Below are 7,270 nucleotides of genomic sequence, written 5' to 3'. Positions count from 1 at the left end.
CCCTTATAAATTGCCAACTGAGTGTATATTAGTAATTATCAGCTGTATGCACAGGCAGCAAAGGGCCTAACTGGAATTAAGAAAGGTGGCTGCACCAGAGCCAAAGTAGCACTTTGAAATGAACTAATTTAATCAGTTATCCCACTGTTTTCGTCCAGGCTCTGTATATCTGACATCATTGGTAGCCACGTGCACAGTTAGCGTGGGGATGGAGGTCTGTGAGCACTGGTGACAGTTTGATTATGTCAGCAACTTGCTACGGGCAAGAGAAAAGGTGATGGTGACAGTTCCAGGGAGTTCAACAGATGTGATGATGGGATTGCCAGTTTAAGGTTTTTCTCTCTCTCTCTCTCTCTCTCTCTCTCTCTCTCTCTCTGTCTGTCTGTCTGTCTGTCTGTCTGTCTGTCTGTGTGTCTGTGTGTGTGTGAGAACGAAGGGACATTAGACAGAATGACCTTGGTGACAGGTTGACAGCAGCACTGATTCAAACCTGCTGCTGACATTAATCCCGGTCTCCACCAGCCGGTTCACCTGTTCCACCTTCTCCAGGAACATCACCACAGCCACCATGCCCGATCACTTCTCCAACAGCCAGAGCAATCTTCTCCATGGTGTGCGGAGACCCGGCACCCACTTTGATGCCGTGTCTCCGCGGCTAGAAAAACACACACAGTCACCTTAAAAAACTAAAGAACCCTACAAAACATGGCACCAACACTTAACACAACTACACCAACAAGAACGTTGAAGAAAAAGACAGAATGAATGGAAAACCTCAAAGTTTTCACTCGCAAACGCTCTGACACCACTCAGCATGAGAGAGAGAGAGAGAGAGAGAGAGAGATATTAATTTAAAGCACAACAAAGGGAAAAGAAAAATGCCACACTCAACTGAAAAAAAAAACGCCCAAAATAAAGTAAAATATAATAAATTATCAGAATCAGAATCAGAATCAGAATCAGTTTTATTGCCAAGTATGTTTTCACATACAAGGAATTTTTTCTGGTGATTGGTGCAATTGATCAGCAACAGTGGGGCTCTCTAGCCTTGTTGATGAGGCTAATAGCAGATGGGAAGAAGCTATTTTTGTGGCGAGAGGTTTTGGTCCTGAAGGACCGCAGCCTCCTGCCAGAGGGGAGTGTCTCAAAGAGTTTGTGTCCAGGGTGGGAGGAGTCGCATACAGGTATATACAGGTATGTAAACAAATATAAACATATATAGATACCTATACACATACATATATTCAAATATATATATATATGTATACGCATATCTACATGTCTAACATATATTAGCATAAACACATCCACCTACAGACACACACCCATCTATAATCACTGAACCAACAACTGTCCAAACAGCAGCTTCTCTTCTTGAACAGAACACAGAACCTTGTTCACACACCAGACCCTCTGAAATGACTCGACATCCTTCATCGTGTTATAGTAGTTAAAGTCAATGTTTAACCTGCTCTTCATCATCCTGATGAGTACAGCATGCCCGAGAGAGGGCAGCCCTGCCTGACTCCCCTCTGCACTTTAAAAGGAGCAGTCAAACTGCTGTTAACTTTAAGTACATTCTCAATGTCTCCATACAAGGTCTGAATCTTAGCAATAAGACCTGAGCTGAACCCAAAACCCTCCAGCATCTGCCAGAGATATGCGTGTTCAACTCGATCAAATGCCTTTTCCTGGTCTATGGAGAAAAAAAACGATTCTATTCCCAATGAACTGGAGAGGTCCAAAATGTCCCGAATTAGATGCACATTGTCTGTTATCAGCCTGCCTGGTACACAGTAAATCTGGTCCTCATAAACGACCTGCTCCATCACTTTCCTCAACCTGTTGGCTAAGACCTTGGAGAGGAGTTTGTAGTCAGTACAGGGGGGCCACTGGTCGCCAGTTTCTCAGGTTCTGCAGGTGCCATTTTTTGGCAGGAAGGTGAGGACTGCTCTCCTGAGGACGCTGAGCAGGTCCTCATCGATCACTGACCATAAGGCTTTGTAGAAATCTGCTGGCAGACCATCCAGACCGGGAGCTTTCCCAGGCTTTAGGCTCTGCAACACCTCTAACAGTGCCTGTGGGGAGATGTCGGTCTCTAGCTGTTTGTTTGCCTCTGCTGACACCTTTGGCAGACCAGTGAGGAAGGAAGACATCACGTCTGGTTTCTCAGTATATTCAGTTTGAAACAGTTCCTCATAGAAACCAGCTGCATAACTGCGGATCTCTGCAGAGTCCTGGAGCAGCTGCCCATCAGCAGAGCGCAGACAATCCATCAGCCTCCTCTGTCCGTTCCTCCTCTCCAAGCCAAAGTGAGAGGGAGCATCCATCAGAGCAACGTTTTGAAACCTGCATACCAGAGCGCCCCTGGTGGGCATGCCCAGCAAGTTAGCTTGTTTGTCTAAAATGATCCCAAAAAACACTAAAAGCTGTTCCAAAACGTTTGTCAGATAAAAGTGCTGTGTTAAAATGCCAGTATGCACTCCCACACCTGATGTTGTTAATGAACACACAGCAGTCCACTTACAAGTGGTCTGAAAAACCCACCGGCTTTATAGAACAACTTCTAAAAACACTAAAATGATGCTTAAAACAATAAAACCTGTCGAGTCTGGACATGGACAGGAGGTGATCCTTACAGTGGTTTCCTGTGGAAGTTTCTCCACACGTCACACAGCTCGTTGGTCTCCATCAGTCTCTCTTTCTGTCTAATGCAGGATTTTCAGTACAATTGAAATCACCCCCAATAACTAAATACTCCTCCCTGCTGCACCTCTGGACCACCTCACCTAAAGTGTGCAGGAAAGCCAGCCTCTCTGTGCCTGTGGTTGGAGCATATTCATCTATAAAAACCATTTTCACTTTCTCAAACTCTGCCTTTACCTTTAAAATGTGACTTGCCATCACATCTTCCACGTCAACAGAAACTGGAATAAAATCTCTAGAAAATAAAACTCCCCCACTGGAGCTGCTTTTATGGCTAAAATAAACCTGTCCGCTCCACTCCTTCCTCCAGTCATGTTCATTGTCCACAGTGCTGTGTGTTTCATGGATAAATGTGACATTCAGCTTTTTGACGTTGATCAAACTAAAAACAGAGGCTCGTTTACCAATGTGTCTCGCTCCATTTACATTTAATGTGCCCAGTTTAAACTTGCACGTTTAAAATGGAGTAAAGAGAAAACGGAGAAAACAAAAACAGGCTGAGAGAGATTAAAAACAAGACTTAGTCATCCTCACAGATCTGGTTTTTGACCTTCTGGATCAGTTTTTTTAGTCTAAAAACCTCCTGGTCTGTAAAACTAGACTGTCCAGGTTCTCCTGGGTTCTTCATGTGAGGGAAGAAATTCTCCACCTTCACTCTGGAGCCCTTTGTGTCCTGCAGAAACTTTTTAATTCGAGTTAAAGCGTAACCACTTTCCATGACAGTTTTCTCAGCACTGGACCCATCACTGTCTGAGACACAGTCCTGGACCTGGGACTGGGAGAGTCCTGGTCTCTCCTTTGAGGCCTTCTTAGCCTTACTGTTCTGTTTAGTTTCTATGAATTTTCTTTTTGTAGCCAGTTTCATCAAGTCTTCATCGACCACTATGTCCTTCTCATCCTCCTCCTCTAACACTGACTCTGCCACTCTGGTGGCTGTCTGTCCCACTCGCTCTTTCAGCCCCCCACCTGTCTCCACCTGTTCACTGTCTGCCCTGTCCACATACCTGTCCCCCTCCACCTCTGTGTCTGCTTCTGTCATCTGTGTGTTCACCACGCTGTCCGCTGTGTCCCGTGTGCTGTTGGTCTGTGGTTCCGGAATGTGGGCGCATGGTGGATTGGCCGGCAGTCAGAGACATGGCAGCGAACGGCTTCTTCACTCCTTCCCTCTTATAAGGTGCCCCTCCATCCCGCATCTAAAACACTTCATGTTCTCGGAAGTCACATGCACAGTGTAATCAAAGTTATCCACTTTAAATCTAAAGGCCAGATTCAGCTCCTCGTCTGTTTTATTGAGGACCATGAGAACCTGCCGTCAGAAGGAGACCACATGCTTTAGCTGGGGAGACTTACAGCTCAGCAGGATCAACTTTATCGGAGACGGGAGCTGACCGTGCCGGGCCAGCTCCTTCTCTAGCACCTCATTCGGTCACCAGATGGTGACCTTTTTGGCGGGGTTAACGAGAGAGAGAGAACAGGGGTGAAGGTCCCCTGGATCACCACCCCACTCTGTACAACTCGATTCACTTTATCTACACTGTCCAAAAAAATCACCACTGAGCTGTTCATCCTGGAGGCCGACTTCAAGCTGTTGAAGCCGACCAGCTCACCCACCGCCAGGCTGCACTCCTCCACTGAGCAGCTGACTGCCAGGGCCAGTTTGATGGTGTGCCGGCGAGCCAGCTTCTCCAAGCCCAGAACCAACAGAAATGCTGGGCAGTAGTGTCTGTGCCACCACCACAATCCACACACACCCCTCAGAAAACCCCTAAACCCCTGCCTCTAATGAAAGTCTTATGAACTGGTGTTGGAAGTAAATAAAGGCTAAACAGACAGAGGCTGTGCTCTGTGTGAGAGACAAGTTAAGAAAGGGAGGCTGTCTGTGACTCACCTGGTAGAGCACGTGCCTTTTGGGCTTAGTCCAAATCCAGCATGCAGCCCCATGCTGCATGTCATCCTCTTTCTTTCTCCCTCATTTTCCTGTGTCTCTGTCGCTACAAGTGTAACAAAGACAAAAGCCTGAAAGAAAATAACTTTAAAAAATCTATCTTTAAAAATTTAAAAAGTCTCTATTTTAACTTTCTCTCTGAGTGATCAAATATAGGCCTAGCTGAAATCACAGCACAGTCTTTGTCTTTAGTTTGTGTTTGGTGATTTGTGTTTTGGTCTTTGTTATATAATCAGCATTTGACCATTATCGGTCCAACCATAGTAGGTTTTGACCTAGTCTTGTTAATATTGTCTGTCCTTGTAGCAGCTAAATACGCTCACAAAGCCTTAAAGTCGTCTGCCTGCTACTTTAGAATTTCCATTGAATAAGTGTTTGAGAAAATATTTAGGCTAGAATCTGGGCTCATTCTACCTTGACTGACCATTGTGTTTACCCTCGTTCAGAGCAAGAGTGAAAGAGATAGAGAGCAAGATTGAGCACACTGGAAAACTACTGTTCTGTTAACTTACTGACTTATTGATTATAAAAATATGAATATTTCTGCTATGACTATAGGGCACACATATTGCCTCCATTTCCTCCTGTTATAATTGCATTTAACTTTTTTTTTCATATTTAGCAGTAAGTCACAAATTTTTGTATTTTGTAATCTAGATAATTTTCCTCCCAGGTGAACATAGTGATTGTCAGTCCGCCCCTGATGCACAGAATTGCACAGGCATCAAAGATAAAAGTCAAGCTATTTTTTTTTCACTTGAAAAGACTTTTGGGAACAAGGAAGACTGATGAAATGTGAGCCTGTGTGGCAGTAAGATAAGCCATCACTCAGCGATCCTAATAGCACTCAGGACACTGTAAAAGGTTCTAGGTCATGAAGAAGCAAAGATGATTTCATCTTTAGAATTTTTAACTGTAAATGAAGAGTACCAAGTTAAACTAGGCCTCCAGAACATATTAGAATATGAGGCATTTGTGATTCCAACAAATATACACTATAATTAATGTTTTTGTTAGAGTTGAGTGAGGTACTAATGTCAGAAATGGCTACTGCCTAAAGTACTCTAGTATATAGCAGTACGTTATGTATGTATGAGTCCATGCACCAATCTGATAACATGTAATTTGTTAATAAACTTTACACCTGAAAGTTTTCCTGGAAATCAGTTCTTTTTTTGCTGCTTTAAGACAGTAGCCTACATAGGAAGTTGTGCCAAAGATACTCTATACAGAGGATAATGCATCACAGGCAGTAACATGGTATGTGGTCATGATTGCCTGTTCATGTCAAAACATACAAACACAATACAGAACTAGATGAAGTATGAATTTGCTGCTTGTTTTATATCCACTAGCATATCAGATCAACACCGGTACATCAGTCTAATAATACCCAGTTAAAACAGTTAAATGATAATAATAGTAATAGTATTATTAAGCAGAGAAATACAAGTTTTATTTCAGTTTAAAATTCATGGTTTCACATATAAGTCCCTCTCGAAGTCCCTCTCAACAGCAGTGAGAGCAGACCAGGACAGAGAGATCTGCGAGAATGTGTTGCTCGAATAAAGTTAATTTTCTCCTGATCTGTCTAAAAAAGGCCATTTGTTTGAATGATTTGTGGATTGTGAAAAATTAATTCAATATTTATTTTGGTGACTGTAGGGGAAAAGAATCTTTCATAATCTGTGATCACATTCACTTTCTCCATTGGAACGAATAGACGCAGACCTTGCCACTGGTCTCCTAAAGGGGTAGGGAAGTGGAGAAACCCACAGGACACAGTTACAGGAAATGACTGAAAATGACACTGGCAACTATTGTTTTAGAGCAGGGAAGAAGAATTATATATTTTTCACTGTAATGTCCCACGAGTAGAAAGTGTGTACAGTATACAAGGCTTTAATTTAGAGGGCTGGCTTTAGTGTTAGGACAAGTAGTGTAGGACGTATTTATTTATTTATTTATTATGTGACAGCCAGGGCCTGTCCGCCCATCCATAAGTCTGCAGGTCCATATGTCTGTCCCATCTTAGCTGTGCCTGGAGGAGACTTCCTCAAATTTGGCAAAACATTCATTTGGCCTCAGAGATGAATTGATTCAACTTTGACCTACAAAATAGGTTTTTGTCTGTAACTCCTATGTAACACATGGCTGTAATCGTCACTGGTTATATCTTGTAAACAATGTCATGTGGAGGTAGTGCATCTAAATAGTCTATTACGGATTCAAACCCCTGAAAACAACTGACAATTAGCAAGCAGCGATAAAGTTACCATGGTAGTTGCCAAGTACGAGGTGGTCACAGTCTTCTCATATAAACCCGCCACCGTGTGAAGCAGAGCTCCCGTAGCACACAGTGGGGTGTACGAGCTGAGGTGAGTGACAGACTGACACCTGACAGAGGGCAGAGAGTGCTGGACAACAATTGCCAAAGCACAGTACGGCAACAAAGGTAACATTCTCTCAACACCTAAAAGTGTCAGCACCCAGCTCCTGAAAGCCATCCTTTCTGCAATAAGCGCTAGCTCATAATGTGAAAATGCAGGCGTCACTTGTTTGGTGTAGGACCTCTTTTGTTATATGACCTTCAGTGCATTTATGAGCACTTCATTAATC

This window comes from Trachinotus anak, unplaced genomic scaffold (assembly GCF_046630095.1).
Source record: "Trachinotus anak isolate AG129_WGS33_773 ecotype Australia unplaced genomic scaffold, CSIRO_AGI_Tana_v1 ptg000012l, whole genome shotgun sequence".
In the NCBI taxonomy this organism is placed as follows: domain Eukaryota; kingdom Metazoa; phylum Chordata; class Actinopteri; order Carangiformes; family Carangidae; genus Trachinotus; species Trachinotus anak.
The sequence above is the reverse complement of the archived record's forward strand: the minus strand, read 5'-3'. Positions refer to the sequence as shown.